Raw genomic sequence first — 20551 nt, forward strand, 5'->3', positions numbered from 1 at the left:
TTTACAATCCCAGGTCACGTTGGTGGGAATGTCGCGCTAGATCCACCTCAGCACTGCGCCTCTGCCCCCCTCCATGCCCCCAGAGCATGGCTCCTCTGTCCCCCACCCTGCCCCCAGAGCAAGGCTCCTCTGACCCCCTCCCTGCCCCCACAGCACAGCATTACTTTTCTGTCATTGTCCCCATAGCCCACACGCACTGATCATCCTCCAGCATCCTCCACAGCAGCGAGAAGCAGCCTGACTTCCACCAGCTTTACGTCTAAACCCCCCTCCTCCCCGGCTCATTTCATTTCTCCCCTACTCACAGCTCCCCCAGGCTTCATTAATCCCTACACACACAGCTGCTTCCACCCCACCAGGACAGCCCTTACACACCCCTACACACACACCTTCAGGCTCTGTTCCACTCCCAGCATCCATCCCCGGGGCGGGTACTCATAATGGCATGCAGTGAACAATAGGCTGCAGGGAATTCCCGTGTCCAGCAGCAGCAGGTGACAGACGTCTAGTCCCAACTCCCTTGGATAGATGGGGTGCACGTGGTCACTGCTGCTGAGCTCCTGTACACACATGACAATGCAGGCGCTCAGCAGCAGAAACTATGCAGACGCAATCCAATCATCAGGTACAGCACACAGGGGAGGGCTGAAAGCTGACTGACAACCAGCCCAGCCTGACTGACAACCAGCCCAGCTGGCATTATTTGGCGGCATCATTCGGCGGCATCAGGGGGTGCAGCCAGTGATGAAGACACTTGCGCTGCCTGAAGGATACGGGGACAGGTAACGGCAGGCATACAACTTGGGCCCTTCTCTTTATAAATTCTAATTTGTTTGTATGGGCGGCAAGGCAGTGAAGATGCAGGTGCTGGAGGCTGGGGATGGATAGCAGTGGGTGGTATGAGCGGCCAGGACACCCCCTTCACTGTCAGAGTGGCCGGACCCGGGACAGCTGTACCCACAGTACCCCCTTGATGGTGGCCCTGTGTGCATCACTAGCTCTTCTGATTCCTGTCCCAGTGTGTAAGTAGTACAGAGGCTGCTGCTACTCTTGCATGTGACAAGATAGATGATACAGTGGTTTTTATTTTTTATGTGTATTTTAAGGTTGTTTAAGTTGTCTTGGTACCGCTACAAGAAAACTGTACAAAATAGTTGTCTCTCAATTAGGTGGAGCTATAAACAGTACTCAGGCATCATTACACTATTACTGTAGTTTCAATCTAATACATTTAATATCCATAATCCATACCTTCCCACATGTCCCATTCCAGAAGGGACAGCATCCTACCTGGACTTAACCCTTAGTTTATGATTGCAATCACCTGTGTTAAAATTCCTTCATTATAAATGGAATAGTTCAGCACAGATGACACCAATCATATATAAAGAAGTGCAGATAGAGAGCATTTTGTCCCTCCTGGAATGGGTCATTTTGGGAGGTATACACAATCTAATATACCCCTCCCCCTTCTGTACCTGGGCTCTTCTGTTTAAGTGCCCAGGTGTCTCCATATCTTATTCAGGCCCTGCCCCTGCCCAAATGTACAATGTTATGGAGTGTTTAAAGCAGTGGTTCCCAACCCTGGTCCTCAAGTACCTCAAACAGTGCACGTTTTCCAGATCACCCAGCAGGTGCACTCATTATTCAGACACATTTTAAAAGATCCACAGGTGGAGCTAATTATTTTGCTTGTGATTCTGTGGGGAGACCTGGAAAAGTGCACTGTTGGGGGTACTTGAGGACCGAGGTTGAGAACCACTGGTTAAAAGTACAACCTCAGAGGAGTATGCAAATGTCAGTACATTTCTGAGTACAGATGTCTGAGTATGCCATTTCTCCTGGGTAATCCGTACCCTGATAATAATTGAATTGTTGCACATCTAGAGTAATCCAGTACTTATGAAGAATGCAATTCTAGCTGGAATCATTGATTTCTGTGAGACACCAATCATCATGTTATATTTACTAATTGGTAATTTGTCAAAGCCTCCAATCATTTGCAGCTTAGATCTTTCATTTAAAAGTGCCAACAGGAATCAATGCTAAGCAACCCTTATTTAGCAATGATGATCAGAAGCTTTGACAAATCACCAAGTAGTAAATAGGCCATGCTATGTGCCATGCTATGAATGCACAATTAGCAAAACATTGACTCAAAATGCTAACCATATTGTTAGATATGTGAGGAGACCGAGATTGACAAGAGAACCGCCCAAAGCATATCATGAGGAAGGGATCCGTATGCTATTTCCTTCTGGGCTCACTTCCCACTCTTCTGAGCTCTGAGCACTAGCATGCCAGAGTCTACTGTGAATGGGCAGGTCTCCAGGAAAATGGCTGCTGCAGACATTTCCAGTGATATGCCTACTGTGCATGGGCAAAATGCTGGGAAAATGGCCATAGCATCAATTTAGGCACATGACCAGAATAAGGTCTGTGGGGTCCCTGGACAACAAAAGGTCTGTGGCCCCCCCGACGAAGGCAGCAACCCCTCACCCCATATCCCCCCCCCCCCCCCGACGGAGGGGGTTCGGCTTCCTCCCTATGGATGGTGGCGGGTCGGTTACAAACACCCCCCCACAGACAGAGGCAGGTTGCCCCCCTCCCCTGGTACCTGGCCAGCACAGGGATTTTGGCAGCACGGTCCCTGCGGTGGATGGGAAGTCAGCGGCGGGGTCCCTGCGGCAGTGGGGGGAGCAGGTCCTAATTAGCGTGATAGCTCATGCTGAGCCTGCACATGCTGTAGGTCTGTGCTGCTGCTAGGGCCGTCTTTTCGTATGGGCTTAATGGACACTTGCCCAGGGGCCCTATGCTGATAGCTGAGGACCCCCTTTTTCCAGGGATACCCTCATTTTGAAAATCGGCCCTGGGGAACTGGAGATATCCAACTTCATTGCAGCAGTCCACCTCCGACTTGTTAATTGCACTTCCCAGTCAGATTTCTCAGGTTCTCTCTGACTTTGGGGCCCATTTATCAAGCAATATTTGTAGCTAAACCCCTGAAAACATCCGTTTTCGGGGGTTAACCGCAAATATTAAGTATCACCTAAATTTATTAAAGGGGACCGCAGCAGGAATCTCCGATCCCTGCTGCGATCCCCCCCTGCAGCGCCGCCGGCCGCATCCCCCATAGGTTTCTATGGGGGATGCAAAGCTGGCCGATGTATCAACATCGGGCAGCCCGGCATCGCAGCCCTGGGCTATCGCCATTCTGATATGGCGATAGCCCATTGTAGCCTATGGCTACATATCACACTGCCCGAGCGGCAGTGCGGTCAGCGGGGTCGCGGGGGGGTCAGCGCATAACCGTGCATGCGCAGACCCCCCGGCTTCCGGCATCGCAGGGACTGGCTCCTTTTGGAGCCCTGTCCCTGCGCCCTGGCAGATCATACATTCAGGTGATATGATCGCATTTTACAATGCGATCCTGGGCGGTAATATTCTGCCCAGATCGCATTTGTCAATGATAAATGGGGGCCTTAGAGTTTTTCTGAGAATATATTCCAAAAGCTGGGACTCTCCCCTTTCTGTCGACACTAGCGGCGAGATCCAGAGATATCAGCCTTCCAGCAGCCGGTCCCTGCGCCAGCAAACGTCTGGTGTACAGTTTTATATTTTTGTCGATGGATTGCTCTGGCTCCTGATCTCTGATCCCCAAGTTCCCAGCACCTCCTGAAAGTTGTGACTCTAGGTTTTTATACTATTGAAGGCTAAGAATCTATTTCCAGATAATGGCGATATCTGCAGTCAAACAAGCTGCCCTTCCACCGGAAAATAACAGATATTAAGCCCACTCCATTATCCAACCCTCCCCTGCCTATAAAACACTCCCTACCTCCCTGGAAGTCATTAACAAGGGACCCTTCATTCAGCTCAGTGCCCCCTTCTACACATTAGTGTTCTTCCTCCCACCACCTGTGCAGTAAAGGAGTAATTAGCAGAAGTTACTGCTCCAGGTCCTACATGTTGAGTGGAAGATAGAGCACCACCTGCCACCCGTGGGACATCAAAGCTGCTGCTGATAGCACCCCCCACCCCTAGGAGGGGAGCATGGGTAAGGGCCCCAGTGCATTGCTTTGCCCAGGGGCCCACACTGCTGTAAAGATGGCCCTGGCTGCTGCTGCTAAGGTGGGAGGTGGGCAATAACAACCCCCCCCACCCCTTGATTTTAGAGTGTTTTTTCACCCACCTTAAACATTTCAGGGGTGTGGCCTAATTGCAGGAAGTGGCCACGCCCATACCTCCCAACTGTCCCGCGTACTACGGGAACTTTCCTTTTTTTGGAAATGTTCCTGCATCCCTCCCGCCCCCAGCAGGGTCCCGCAGTGGGGGGAAGCAGTTGGGAGTCCCCCCTGTCACCCGGTAAATAGACGCTGTGCACATGAACACAGTGTCTATTCCAGCAAGCAGAGGGGCTGGGGGCTGACCAGCAGCTTACAGAGCTGCTAGCCATGCCCCCACAGCATCGGAAAACGGGGAGTGGCCTCACTAAATGGCTCAACTTTAGGCCACGCCCCCTTACAGCAAGGCCACGCCCCTAATTTCTTCGGCGTGCCTTCTGCGCACAAGTATGTCCCTCCTTGCCTACTACAAAAGTTGGGAGGTATGCACGCCTCGCATGATTAAGCCACACACCCCAAATTTTACCAGGGCTCAGCATACCTCTTGGCTGCCCTGGCGGCAGATGGGAACTAGTAGTGCTACTAGTTCCCATCTGCCGCAGGGACCCCGCTGCTGACTTCCTATCTGCGGCAGGGACCCTGCTGCTGACTTCTCATTCGCTGCGGGGACCCCGCTGCCCAGATCCCTGCACTGGCCAGGTACCAAGAGTGTGGGGGGGACTGTTGTGTGGGCCCCAGATGTGTGGAGGCCCTGAGACGACTGCCCCTGTCACCCCATGTATAATCCGCCACTGATTTTGCAGCACTGTTGCTTCCGACTCCAGAGAGATATTATAAGCTAAATGGGTGCAGGGTGTGGGACCCAGGGGCACTACACCCATTAATGGTATTCCAGTGGAACTGCCTCTCCATACAGTAGACTACAGTGACTTTCCTTACTATACCGTAGTAATTTTCTTTGTCGACAATCAGAAACTCAACAGCATTATGAGGTCTACAAGTGTATAAAGTTACTTGCAGCATTTTATACAACTGCCAACTTGATGTATTACTATCAAGTTTACAGTTGTATTGTCGGCACACATAAAATATTTTAGCACTTTGCACTTACTGGCATCCCTGTGACTCTTTATGGGGTCCACATACAGTTAGTTGACATTCTGATTAATAATATGAATCCATTGAATCTTTTCATGTGATGGTCACTGACCATCGCATAAAAATAATTCAATAGAAAAAAACGGTACTTATATGTTAGTTGGGCGCCAACTATAGTTAGTACGCTCATACCCCCACTATCCATGTCGGCATGGAGTTGATTTTATATAGTGTGGCAAGCGTAGTGAGCCACCGAGCCCGAAGCGTGGCGAGCGGCCGCGGAAAACTAAGCAAATAGCTTAGTGGGCGCCCAACTAACATATAAGTACCGAAAAACCTTTATATGATTAGCGCATGTGCAACCACATGCGCAACCATCTTCAGCACAGCCACACAGGTGCAGAAGCACTGAAGCTTGGCTGGCTGGGGGGCAGGACCATCAAAACTTCATCGAATGTTTACCATTTGATGGCAGCAAACATCGGAATGCTGCCATTAAATGGTAAAACCACTACCATCGACACAGAACATTGACGGACGGGAAACAGCGCAATGCGGTGTCCATCCCTACGCGGCAGCACTTCTTGGGAGTGGGGAGGCATGCTATAGATGTGCAGCATGGTCACAGGAAGATTCCAGAGACATTGCAGCTGCCTACCAGTTTGCAGTTGCACCCTCAAATGCCATAAAACGGTTATGACATGCCTGCGTTTTTTTGCTGCCACTCCCCAATATCTCAAGGCAGGATACAGGAACAGAATCCAAGTCTCAACAAAGAAAAACTCACAGGAACGTGGTATCAGCACACTGTGTCCGACTACAAAGCAACAAGCACAGATGCAACAGACAGGAAGCTATTTAAACCCCAACACTCTAATATACAGTAGTGAGGCCCAAATACCCTGTCCAAATGAGAGACTAGTGACATAAGAGCAGGGCCGGATTAACAATGGGGCTGATGGAGCTACAGCTCCAGGCCCACCCTCTAAATAGGCCCATTTTGTAGCTGAGGGCCAGAGCTTTCCAATGAGCCCGGTCCCGCATTGCTAGCCCTCCGGGAACCGGAGATACTGCTAGGTAAACCTGGAACGTTTTCCCCTCTTAGGATAACATGGATCCCGCTAATTCTGACCCCCACCCAGTTCCAACAGCTGCCAGTTCCCCCTCTGGCATCACAGAAGCTCGAGGTTGATCTCAATCCCAAATCACTGGGTCTTCAATCTGATACCAGGCTGGTCCATATGGGTTCATTGGTTCTAGAGATATTGCGGGTAAACTGATTTCATTTCATTTTTTCATTTCTGAAATGTCATTTCATGGCTGTTCATGTTGTTTGAGGACAGATTTTTTTGGAACCAAATGGCACAGTTTCACGGGACCAAAATCATTCGAAGCCCACATGTAAAAGGCTCAGTTGGTTCTGAGGATATAGATGGTTGTTTTAGGAGGGGGGTTTTCTCCCCATCACTCCAGAAAATGCAGGGACTAGGCTGGTGTAAAATGGGCCAGCCCGGGAATGTCCCTGCATGATCCTGGGACCATATTCCCAGGTAAATCCCTGAATTTTTACTCAATCTGTGTGCCATTGTGTGAATTTTGGCTCAGTCGGTGTGAATTTTGGCTCATTCAATATGGCATTATGGGGGAAATTTACTAAAGGAAATTTGCAAAAAAAATAGGCGTATTTGTATCCAGAAATACACTTATTTTTGACATTTACTATCTCGAAAATATGGCAATTCGTAGTCGTATTGATGTGCTATCAATACGAATTGCCGTATTTTCGGGATAGTAAATGTCAAAAATAAGTGTATTTCTGGATACAAATACGCCTATTTTTTTTTACAAATTTCCTTTAGTAAATTTCCCCCTATGTGTAAGAGACAAGTACAGTATAAGGGGTTACTATTGTGTTGCATGATTTGTATAAGGGGTATATGGTGTGGTAAACTTAGGTGACCACATAAAAGGTGCTGAAATGTTACCTAAGTTTCGGCTTTCAGTATTTTTTTATGGATGACCCCACAAGTATCTTAGGATATCGGCATCCTGCGGGTGCAGCTTTGGAGTGCATCCGCCAAAATATCTCCCTTCATTTTTCCTATGCCAGCCCCCTGCCTTTTCCAGGCATATATAATTAGTTGAAAGTATTTACACAAATAGAGACACACCCATGAGCAGACCACCCAACCAGAACACTGGTCACGCCTCCCACATTATTGGGTGCTGGCCACAAACCCTTTGTTGTTTGCATTATTGCGCATAATAGGCCCTTGATAATTTTCAGCTCCAGGCCCATTTAGACCTTAATCTGGCTCTGCATAAGAGGCAGCACAGAGTAGACTTAATAGGCAGCCCAGGGGAGCAAAGGAAGCTGCCAGCTGTTCAGCTTGTAGCCAGCGAAGGAGCCTTGGGTTCTGAGGGGTGAATTTATGAAGCTTGGAGAAGTGTTATCTATCCCCATAAAGAACGTTATGAGCAAGGTGATAATGGTTCAGCCAATCAGCTACAATATGTAAATTGACAGGTAAGAGCTGATTGGCTGAACCATTATCACCTTGCTCATAGCGTTCTTTATGGGGATAGATAACACTTCTCCAAGCTTCATAAATTCACCCCTGAGTTCAGAATATCCATTCCTGAGACGTCTCTGCTCCAGAAATGGAGTGGTTTTATTTCCTTTTTCATACCGGCGTCAGTCTCTGTATAAAGATAATTTTGGAAAGAGACGTCCACAGACCAAACCTTTTCTTAGAGCATCAATCCATTGACCTCTTGGTATAACCTAGCTACTTTAGCTGCTGAACCTTTTGTTATATTTCTTAGTAGCCTTGACTTCTCCACTCCTGTGCATTAGATGTTCTGTCACCTTGCGGAGCCATGCTGTTTTATTTTTGTATCTTATTCTTCAGAGGTGGACGTAGAGTCCACAGGGAACGCAAGCAGCCAATGTTTTATGGCTGTGTATGCATCTGAGTTGCACTTGTACATGCAAACTGATGTTTACCGCCAGCAGAATTATTTTAGTCAGCGAGAGAGAAAATCTTGGTGGTGGGCATTCTGAAGCAGGTTGCCGTGGCCAGAAACTGCATATTTTGCCTCAGTAACACTGGCACAAGTGGCCATATTCCGAAGGACAATGTGCAATCCATAAGGCTGGAGCAATGTCTGATTGTGCAACTGATAGTACCACTTTTTTCACACACAGCAGTGGATTAGTGCTGCAGCTAGTGGGCGTCTCAGTAAAAAGGCTGCAGCACTAGCATGAAGATGCAGTTGCACTGCACAACATGATGCAGTGGTGTCTGCAACAGTGTCCACCTCTGAATCAGGGTCTGATTATATTCACTGTATATATAAATAATAATTTAAAATAAATTTGAAGTTCATCTCTAGCGATAATATGGCTGGATAGCAAATGGGGTGCCAGATGACTGACCGGCAGTCGGGATTCCGACAGTCAGAATCCCGACTGCTAGAAGCCCAACAGACGGGCAGTGGCTATTGTCCCTCATGGGGGTCCACAACCCCCATAGAGGGAGAATAAAATAGGTGGTAAGCGTAGTGAGCCACTGTGCCCGCAGCATGGCGAGTGCAGCGAGCCCGCAAGGTGCTTCGTTGAGCTCCCCCGCTGACTGAGTCCCCGCAGTTGGGATTCCAACGTCGGGCTAATGACTGTCGGAATCATCAGTCATTAGTGTTATAAGTCAGTGTGTTATACCACACCCAGCAAAGGCTACCAAATAACACACATTTACAGCAGCAGTGGAATAGAAATAGAAAATAGAAAGTGGTGCCTCCTAGTGGCTGAAGTCCCAGAGTCTCACCAAAGGCATATCTGGAATGAAGATTCCTTATTGCAGCTAATTGTGATTTGAAGGAATGTATTATTCGGTGTTGGCTGCAAGTGGTAATTTATAGGGGATGCAGTCAAAATCCCGACAGGGTCAAAATCCCGACAGGGTCAAAATCCCGAATGGGTCATAATACCGACAAGGACAAAATCCCTACATTTAAAATCCCGACAAGGTCAAAATACCGACATATAGAATGATCAGGTGAAACAGTCAACATGACTTTGGGTCGACAGGTCGCGAGGTCGACATGGGATATTTTACTGTTTTTTGACCCAACATGTGCCGACAGGTGGTATTTCATGCCCTACCATCCACTAGGGTGTGGTGGGAGAATAAAATAGTGTGCTGAGCGCAGCGAGGCACCTTGCCTGAAGCATGCGAGAGGCTGCGGTTCACTTCCAACTGTGTCCATGTCGACTGTGTCGACATTTGGGTAAAAAAACAGTGGAAAAAACCCATGTCGACCTCGCGACCTGTCGACCGAAAGTCATGTTGACTGTTTCACCTGTACATTCTATATGTCGGTATTTTGACCTTGTCGGAATTTTAAATGTCGGGATTTTGACCTTGTCGGGATTTTGTCCTTGTCGGTATTATGAACCATTCGGGATTTTGACCGTCAGGATTTCATACCGAATCCATTTATAGAGCCTTAAGTACTAGTCCCCATTATCTCTCACAATTGTATCTAAATCTAAGCTTTGATACCCCCACCCTGCTAAGACACAACAGCAGAGCTGTATCTCACTATGGGCCTAATTCAGGCTGCATCGCAAAGCACCTTTTTTTCTCATGGACAAAATGATGTGCAATGCAGGTGGGGCAAATATAACGTGAGATTTAAGTAAGTTATTTTGTTTCTGTGCAGGGTAAATACTGGCTGCTTTATTTTCACACTGCAGTTCAGATTCCAGTTTGAACACACTTCACCCAAATCTCTCTGCACATGTTACATCTGCCCCACCTGCAGTGCTACATGGTCCATCATTAGAGATCGAGGGTGAAGTTTAATAGGATTTGAGATTCAGAAAGTGAGAGATTTGGTAAGAAATCTCCAGTTTTTCAAAGAAGCAATCATTTATATTTCAAAATCAAACTGGTTTTGCAATGTAAATGATTGCCGCTTTAAAAACACTGGAGATTTCTTACCAACTCTCTCGTCCTGTTAAATATCCCCCAACATGTCCTTTGCAATCCAGTCTGAATTAGGCCCTATATAGGCACATTAATCTGTTATCTCACATTCCGAGACTCTTCAGCTCAAGGGGCTATAAAGGGGGGTTTTGAGTCAGCAGTGACTGTAGCAAATCTCTATGAAATCAGTGAAGAGAAATCTGTCCTAATTCAGCAGACCCCTTTTTGGGGCCCCTTTGATAGCTGGAGGCCAGTGGCCACTGCCACCAATGTCTCTGGGAGTTATGCCAATGTAGAGCAGGCATGTTTTACTTATATTTATGTGGTAGATTCCATCAATGCCACTGACCACTATTTTACTAATTAAAACTAGAAGACTCAACTTGCACAAAAATGGCCTACATAGCTACTATCGATACGGTGTAGTTTGTGTAATATAATCAAATGCACCCTTCCCAGCAGCCTGTTTCCTCCCTTTTAAATCCAAGTAAAAATAATATTTTTATTTATTTTTATTTTAGTTTTATGTAGCTACTATGCTTAGCACTAAGCAAACAACTCTTATGCTGACAAATCAAACATATGTGAATATTTGGTTACACTGTTGGTTCCCCTCTGGGACACTGACACAATTTTACTTACTCTTTAAGGTGTGCACACACTTGTACAATTTAGACTATCTGCATACAATTTAGACCAGGCATGTCCAACCTGCGGCCCTCCAGATGTGCTAAAACTACACATCCCAGCATGCATTGCCATCATTCTAGCATACCCTAATAGCCAAATTGTGGCAAGGCATGCTGGGATGTGTAGTTTTAGCACATCTGGAGGGCCGCAGGTTGGACAAGCCTGATTTAGACTATATAGTGCAGATCTGCAATATATAGTCTATGCAGCCAAGACTTTCTGGCTGCGATATGGGAGTGCGCATCGGGATCGCATCGGGATCGCAAGGGTTAAAACCCATACAATCTGCATGAGATCCAAATGAGATTTTGACTATATAGTCAAAATCTCATGCACATTGTACAAGTGTGTACACACCATTACTGTAAATGACATGTTTCTGCAGTGTTTGGATAATGATTGTAACAAAAATATTCTGTTTTGGAAATTTGTATTCCATATACAAATACATTTGTTAAATGATTAGTAACTATTAAAAAAATATATATATATTTTAGGTTACATATTATCATTGAATAAATGTTTCCTATAATTCCTGCTGATGCATTGTATAAAGCCTCCTCTCATTCATATTTATTCCATGCACATCCTGTACAGACAAATGGTGTCTGACAGGAGAAGGAAGCATATTTTTTTTCTAATACTTCACTCACTTTGGCGCAGTTCCTGGACTACGCTTATGAATTTAGGAAAGGGTTAATTGCAGCCTCGTTGCCAAGTAACTCTGGTGTGAGAAGCAGCAGGTCTCTACTCGGCTCACGCTTTGCAGAACTATACTCTGGCTCACAAGCGGCATCTTTTTCCAAAGCAGGCAACAACACATCAATGGAAAAATAGAGGGGGGAGATGCTAAGCCTTTATGGAGAGGGAGGAACACCCTAAGGAGATACAGTTGCAGCGTCCATGGGTTCATATGTGTAGCAAATGGAATATGCACAGGCATAGTGTGATGTCTCACACAAGTTGTCGACATATCATTAACATGGAGGAGCTTATTCATCACCAACATCCTCATTTATTTATAGGGTGCCACAGATCAAATAATACTAGACAATTATCATAAGGAAGTGACATACATGAATACAATAACAAATATAATAGATACAAGACTATGACTAAGCATAGTAAAACATACAGACATGTCCCCAGTCTCACTATGGGCCTTATTCTAGTTCACTCTTTCTGACAAAATCCTTCTTAGATGGACAAAACCATGTGCACTGCAGGTGGGGCAGATGTTACTTGTGCAGAGAGAATTAGATTTGGGTGGGGTTTTACTTCAAAGTGAGATCTATATTGCAGTGTAAAAATAAAGCAGCCAGTATTTACCCTGCACGGACACAAAATAACTCACCCAAATCTAATTCTCTCTGCACATGTTACATCTGCCCCCCCGGCAGTGCACAATGTTTTGTCCATCTGAGAAAGATTTTGTCAGAAAGAGTGAACTAGAATATGTCACGCAGTGTGACATGCCTGGCATGAGTGAGCTGTCAGGTCCCAAGCAACTCTGCTAACAATGTGTGTGTCTTTTTTTGGGGGGCCGAGTGTATTAGTCACAAAGCATGACAGGGTATTGTCTAATCGCTGTGCCCAATTATCCCCCCAAAAATGACATAACTCTCTTGTTGGATAAAATTGGCCACAGCAGCCATCTTTATTGAAACAATACAATTTTAACAATAACCAAAAACATTCCCACGGAAGGTGGTCCCCGAGGCCCTCAATAAATCTATCCACACCTCTAAGCACTTCCAGGAGCTCTTACCCCCAGCCGATAGCGATTGGCTCGAGGGCACCAATTGTAAACACCCAGTGCTCATTAATTAACCTCACCCAAGGGAGTCCAGCCCCCTCATGGGGCCCTCCCCGCCGCATAATTAAGCCTCAATGCCACTAACCTCGAGGACCCCCCTCCGCACAGGCCACTGTGACAAAAAGACATCCTATCAAATAGTCTACCTAACCTATAAAAAACAGGGAAGGGTGGGTGGGAGCTGTTGAGAAAATCTCCCAGTGACCCCTATTTCCCGCCTGAACCCTGCTTATAAACCCCTCCAACACCCCGTTAAGCCCCTCCCCCTATGACCCTCTCCTTAGACACCCCTCCTATGACTATCCTGCTAGTCAGCTCCCTACAAACCCTGTCAGGGGAGCCTACCCCCAGGCTTTGCCTCCAGTCCGGCTCCTACATGACAGGGTATTGTCTAATCGCTGTGCCCAATTATCCCCCCAAAAATGACATAACTCTCTTGTTGGATAAAATTGGCCACAGCAGCCATCTTTATTGAAACAATACAATTTTAACAATAACCAAAAACATTCCCACGGAAGGTGGTCCCCGAGGCCCTCAATAAATCTATCCACACCTCTAAGCACTTCCAGGAGCTCTTACCCCCAGCCGATAGCGATTGGCTCGAGGGCACCAATTGTAAACACCCAGTGCTCATTAATTAACCTCACCCAAGGGAGTCCAGCCCCCTCATGGGGCCCTCCCCGCCGCATAATTAAGCCTCAATGCCACTAACCTCGAGGACCCCCCTCCGCCACCAAGCACGAGGTTAAACTCTTAACCCCGTGCGCCCCCCCCACATCCGGAACGCTGTTTCTATTCCTTCTTGTAGTCCCAAAGACCAAACATCTATCCCCACAGCATTCAGATGCACACCGTCCCCTCTCCAAAATGCCCCGGCACCAGACTCAAGTTCCCTGTGCCTCACCACAACAGCCCCGTTCCTGGCCATAAAACGCCCAATCGCCCTGTTAACTTTAATCCGTGCCTTATTGAGCTTGTCAGCCGACCTTGCATCCCTCCAATAATGGCGTGGCACGATATCCGACCAAACCGTGATCAATTCCGGAAACATTGCCCATAAACGTAGGAGATCAAACTTGATATCCCGTATCAACTCCCTAAATGGTCTGCCCCCAAGGTCATTCCCGCCCACATGCAAAACTAATATGTCGGGAACCCTATCGAGCCGAACAAAACGGTGAAATTCCTGCAGCACTCCACTCCATACCATACCGCGCTTCCCCAGCCAGCGGACCAACGCCTCCTCTCTATTCAAACCTAGCTGGCGGCCATTCGGTCTAACATCAGCCCGTAAAGCTCCCCAAAAGACATATGAATGTCCTAAAATCCAAATCAGGCACGGAGGCTGCCCTAAAAACAGAAAAGAACACAGTCAACCTCAACAATCCCCCAAACGAACATAAGAACGAAAACGAGACGATTCCCACCGCCCAATACGCTTAATTAACTCATCCCCAAATCCCATTCTAGCAGCCTCAGTTGCGGCCCCAATGCGGAAAGAATGACCCGCGTATTCCTCCCCCTTGAGGCCCAACGTCCGTAAGACTGCTCTAAACACACTTGTGAACTGGAACCGTGATAAAAAGGAACCATTTGCATGCATCAACAAGGGATCCCTTTCCCTGCCCACTCTGACTTCCTTAAATATCCTTAGCCGTGTCACCGGGCACATATCCGACCCTGGTACAGAGAAGAGAACTACCTTCTTCCCCTTCCCTAACTGATCCGTCTTTGACCTCCTCACCACTAGCTCCACCCTATCCGAGTATAAATCCACATCCTCCTCTAACAACCCCCCTGGCCTGGACACGCTTGGACTCACGAGCTCACCTATCCGCAGTGCCCCGAAGAAGGCAAGCGAAAAGGCTACCCCGAACAACCTTTCCTCGAAATTGGAACTACAGACCTCCCCTAACTTCATGCCCATATTCTGTAACAACTGGAAGGACACCGGCCTTCTCTGATCCTGCACTACGTGTCCTTTCCTCCAACCTTTCAAGGCTTGCGCAATCAGGAAATTTTTAGTAACATCAGGCCTGCCGCCTGCACGAAACCCAAAAGCCAAACCCGCCATGCAGCGCGTGATTTTCGCCACTGACCAACCAATCTCCTTACAATGGCCTATATACAGTAGGACAGCCAACTCGTCATCATCCTCCTTCAAACCTACTACCTCACGCCATTCCAACCAGCTCCGCCATTCCTGATTGTATGCTGACCATGTATTCGGGGCCAAAGATTCCCTGATGAGCTGATCGACTACCCGTCCAGCAGAGCCCAGAGCCGACTCGGGAACCCGGTCCCCTCCCTGTCCGCCTCTGGTGCCAACTCCTGGAAACGTTCCCACTGTGAACGAGATAAAGAATCCGCAATGCCGTTAGAGACACCGGGGACGTGCCTAGCCACCACCCACAAATTCAAAGCCAGACATTCTAATACTAACTGCTGCAAAATAGTGACCACTGGCGGTGAAGATGACGACAATTGGTTAATAGCCATGACAACGCCCAAATTAACGCAGTGAAAACAAATCTTCTTATTGCGGAACAACTCCCCCCAAACAACTACCGCAACCAAAATAGGAAACAACTCCAACAATGCCAAGTTTTTTACCATGCCCCTCTGCACCCAAGACTCCGGCCACCGGCCTACACACCAATGTCCCTGGCAATATGCTCCAAAACCGCCACTCCCGGCCGCGTCTGTGAAGAGGTCTAGCTCAGTAGCCACGCATGTGTCTGACATCCACAAAGCTCTGCCGTTAAAAGCTTCCAAAAAAGTTGCCCACACCCGCAAATCCCCTTTCAACTCACTACCCAATCTGACAAAATGATGAGGAAGAACCACCCCCGCTGTCGCTGCTGCCAGCCTCCTGCTGAAAATGCGGCCCATAGGCATAATGCGACACGCAAAATTCAATTTACCCAGCAAGGACTGCAATGCCCGCAATCTAATCTTCTTCAACAGCAATGCCCTCCGTACCTCGGCCTTCAAACCCAGCAATTTCTCCTCGGGCAGGCGGCACTCCATATTCTCGGTATCAATGACAATACCCAAAAAACTGATCACAGTCGCAGGGCCCTCCGTCTTACCTGGCGCAAGCGGGACCCCGAAATCCGCTGCCACCCTTTCAACAGTCCCTAACAACAAATCACATACACCGGTCCCCCCAGGACCAATACATAAGAAGTCATCTAGGTAATGAATAACTGAACTGCACCCAGAAACATCCTTAACCACCCACTCCAAAAAGGAACTGAAGGCCTCAAAATAAGCACACGACAAGGAGCAACCCATCGGTAAACATCGATCAACAAAAAACTCCCCGTCCCAACAACATCCCAACAAACGCAAACTGGTTGGGTGAACCGGCAGCAAACGGAATGCCGATTCGATATCAGTCTTTGCCAACCTGGCCCCTTTCCCAAACCGCTTCACCCACTGAACTGCCGCGTCAAACGATGTATAAACCACCGAGCAGATGTCGGGGTCAATGCCATCATTGACCGACGCCCCCTTTGGAAAAGATAAATGGTGTATAAGACGAAACTTGTTCGCCTTCTTTTTAGGTACCACCCCCAATGGAGAGACTATCAAATCTGGCCATGGTGCCGCCCCAAAAGGTCCAGCCATACGATCCAGCTGCACCTCCTTAAGCAGTTTTTCCTGCACCACCTCTGGATGCTCCCTTGCCGACTTCAAATTCCTCCTAAAACTCCCTGAAACCTGCACGTCAGAAGGTATCTTAAAACCTTCCCTAAACCCCTCCTCCACCAACACGGCTGTCTGCTGGTTAGGATACCTACGCAGATAGCCCAGCATCCTTTCCAGCCGAACCGGTGTCTCCCCCTTTTGAATTACCGTCCCGTGACTTCCCTCTGAAACATTTATTTGCCCCATGGGTCCCTCCACACGAGGAACATTCATGCTTAAATTTGCATTTTGCCCCAAACCGGCATGACCCGTCATTAAAGGCAAAGCAGAGTCCCTTCTGCATGGCCGTCCCAATAGTGGCCTCCCTCGGCCCCCCCCCCCCCCCCGTCCCCACGAAAGGGCTGCCCACTTTTTACGGGAGCCGTCACCTTTAACCATAAAGCAATATCCTTATGGTCCCAACGTATGTTAGGGCGCACCGCTTTCCTCTGTCTAAACTGCTCGTCGTACCGGAGCCAAGCCAAGCCCCCATATACCCGGTACGCCTCTCCTATCGCATCCATGTAACAAAACAAGCCTGAACAATTGTCAGGTGCCTTCTCCCCAATCACGCTAGCTAGAATAGCAAATGCTTGCAACCAGTTCGTAAATGACCGCGGTATCAGCCGATACCGCCGCCGTTCCTCCTCCTCCTTCTTCTCCTCCTTACGGGGCCTATCCAGATTAAAACGCTCTAAAGGGAGCAATGAAAATATATCCACGTATTCCCCTTTCCAAATCTTCTCCCGCACCTCCTGCTTCAGATGGGCCCCCAATGGCCCCTCAAAACATACATACACCTGCCCTTTTGCAGTGTCACTGAGCCTCCCACTTTCCTCCTGCGACCCCACACTGCCCCCTTCTGCCCCCGCACTACTGCTACTTTGCTCACCGCCAGATACCGGCACCCCGCTGCTCACCGGCACCCCACTGCTAACCGGCACACTATTACTGACTGGCACACTATTGCTAACTGGTGTGCCCGAATTCTGCGGCGCCCACGCCGCCGCCGGGGACGGCCCCGCCCCCTGCCGCAAACCCACCAAACAATCTGCAAAACCACTCAATAATTCATTAAAGCCCCTGCTCATCTCCCCCTGGAGGGCTAACCCTCCCCCCCCCTGACTCTGCGCTAAAGCATTAACAGACATAGAGACAGACTCACCAGGCTGCCTGGGGGCTGTGAACCCAGCAGCCGCAGGTCCAGTGTCCTGACGAGCCCCATCCAACGATGAAGGACCAGGTACTTCTCCATCATCTGCTGACGCTGACATCTCTCTTCTCCTGTCATCCCGACCCTCCGTAACAGCACCAGCCGGCGTAACCTCGTTGGAGGCGGAGCCAGCTGTGCGCCGCACGCTCCGTGTACCAGGCCTACGGTCCCCAGCCTGTACTTCAGCCCCCCTGGCACGACTCTCCCCACGCTGGGCGGCAGCATGCGCCGCATGCCCCGCCGCTCCAGGTCCAGTACCACGCACCGCCGGATCTTCTTGCACGGGGGGGGGATCCCCCCCGCGCGGAGGGTTCCGCCTGCTGGTTGGATTCCTCCCAGACCTGGTCCTGCGGGCGGAAGGTGCCCGGCCCGCAGCCTGGCCTGGAGGGTCCCTAACGGGGCTCCGCGAACGGCGCTGAACCCTGGGGGACACAGATGGGCTGAAGCGCTCCGGAGGCCTAGACCTCTGAGGCCGTGCACCCGCTGGAGCAGCCTCCTGCGTTGCTGCTCCCAGTCCCCCCATCAGACCTGACATCTGCTGCTGCAGCCACACAGCCCCTCTGGTGCCCGCTGCCTCCCTGAGGGCAGCAAGCGCAGCGGATACTTCAGCATCAGCGTTGCCTGAGGAAGCCATGGGAGATGCCAGCGCTGCTTAGCTGTTGAGAAAATCTCCCAGTGACCCCTATTTCCCGCCTGAACCCTGCTTATAAACCCCTCCAACACCCCGTTAAGCCCCTCCCCCTATGACCCTCTCCTTAGACACCCCTCCTATGACTATCCTGCTAGTCAGCTCCCTACAAACCCTGTCAGGGGAGCCTACCCCCAAGGCTTTGCCTCCAGTCCGGCTCCTACAATATGACTAGGATGCACTAGGAGACTGTGCAGATAGATTTCCTATATGACACTTGTATATTGTGTGTGACACAGAGCAGAACAGAACTTGTATTGGCAAAAAGCTGCCAATGCTGCAGTATACAGATTTATAGATTCACACACAGATATTCAACTGTCATATGTATATATACAATTAATCAGCACAGTCTCTTGGTGCATCCTAGTCGCACAGGTGTTGCAATTATGATGCATTTCTGGTTGAACGCTAAAATATTCTCACATGACCTAGTGTGGGCTGTTTAGGGTGACTGCAGCAAAGATGCAAAAAGACTTATTTGTGCAAACTAAGGATACCAATCGGTAGGATCCCGGGATTTAAGGCATTGTTGGCTGGGATTTGAATCCCGGGATTGGAGGCTCCAATCGCGGGATTACAGGATCAAAATGCGCATGCGCATTTGATCCCCTTCTCCCGTGCAGGACTGAGCGCAAGTAGCGCTCAGCTCAGGCATTGCGTGGCAACAAGGTTGCGTGGCTGCGCAGCGTGATGTTAGAGGTCACGCAGCGCAGCCACACTGGGGTTCCATGCCGCCGCATCTGCCTGGACTCTGGAGTAAGCCGCCTCCTCCCCGGGCCCGCCGAATCACCTGCTCTCCCACCTCCTCCCCGGCCTGCCGTAGTCTCCTCACCTACTCCCCCCCTCCTCCCTGGCCTGCCACAGTCACCTTGCCTGCTCCCCTGCCGCCTACCTGGCCATCAAGTATGCCCGCCACAGTCACCTTGCATGCTTCCCCTCCTCCTCACCCAGCCCGCTGCCATGGCTCTAACTGTGCGGAGTTTGTATATTCTCCCCGTACTTGCGTGGGTTTCCTCTGGGTTCTCCGGTTTCCTCCCACAATCCAAAAATATACAGGTAGGTTAATTGGCTTCCAACAAAAAAAATTAACCCTAGAATGTCTGCGTGTGCGTGTACATGTGGTAGGGAATATAGATTGTAAGCTCCACTGGGGCAGGGACTGATGTGAATGTTCAAATATTCTCTGTAAAGCGCTGCGGAATATGTATGCGCTATATAAGAAACTGTTATTAATAATAATAATAATAATAATAATAATAATGTACAGGGCCCGGCTGCCGGCAGTGTCTCCATGCTCCTTCTCACTCGCCTCTCATGTGGCCAGAGAGGTAAAAAATGCAGTGCTTTTGGAAAACAACAATGATGGCGCTTGACTCCAGTTGTAAGGTGATGATTATTCAATTTTTGATGTGATATGTATAAAATAAAAATATAAAGAAAATAGGTGTCAGGTGGTTATTCAATTATGCTATTAATCAAATTCAATCAATAATAGAGGTTCTTGGTATATTCATTGGCCAAGAAATATTTGCCCACCAACCAGCTTCACGGTAACCTCATTTCTGGTGGGTCCCTAATACTAAGAATCTGGGGCGCGGAACCCCAAAAAGGCCAGCATAAGCCAGTCACCCCAGGGCAGCACATAAGTGAAAAACTAAGCTATAAATGTGTGTTAATATTTCTTATTAACACACATTTATAGCTTAGTTTTTCACTTGTGTGCTGCCCTGGGGTGACTGGCTTATGCTGGCCTTTTTGGGGTTCCGCGCCCCAGATTCTTAGTATTAGGGACCCACCAGAAATTAGGTTACCGTGAAGCTGGTTGGTGGGCAAATATTTCTTGGCCAATGAATATACCAAGAACCTCTATTATTGATTGAATTTGATTAATAATATGGAGTGTGCATCTGCACCACATGTCTTTCTTTGCAGAACTACAAGTCCCAGCATGATAGCACCTCATATAAATCGGGTGTGCATTCTAAGATCCCCCCCCCTAAGCTAACATTGTGTACACCTGTACACCTGAAGGTTGGGACTCCTTCAACTTAGAGTAGCACCCCGCCCACCTGATCTGAACATTAGTTCACCAGTTTGGTCCCTGGTAGCCACAGACTGCAAACTGAGGGCACAATGAAGGTAAGACCTAAAAATTTACACTAATTGCTAGTCTTGGAGATGGATTTGGGGCGCGGCTCCCCTTGGGTTGGTTCAACCGAGTTGCTTTCGGGGTGG

At 48.7% G+C, this 20551-nt stretch overlaps 1 protein-coding gene across 1 annotated transcript in view; it reads left to right on the forward strand.

Moving 5' to 3' along the window:
- The first annotated feature begins 640 nt into the window (after positions 1-640).
- LOC146008528 (regulator of G-protein signaling 9-binding protein-like) overlaps positions 641-20551 on the forward strand; it is a 32574-nt gene continuing 12663 nt past the window's right edge. The window contains exon 1 of the mRNA XM_083147912.1: positions 641-782. The gene's annotated coding sequence lies outside the window, so the exon portion shown is untranslated. The remainder of the gene's footprint in view (positions 783-20551) is intronic.

Source organism: Crinia signifera, chromosome 6, assembly GCF_055691185.1.
Source record: "Crinia signifera chromosome 6, ASM5569118v1, whole genome shotgun sequence".
In the NCBI taxonomy this organism is placed as follows: domain Eukaryota; kingdom Metazoa; phylum Chordata; class Amphibia; order Anura; family Myobatrachidae; genus Crinia; species Crinia signifera.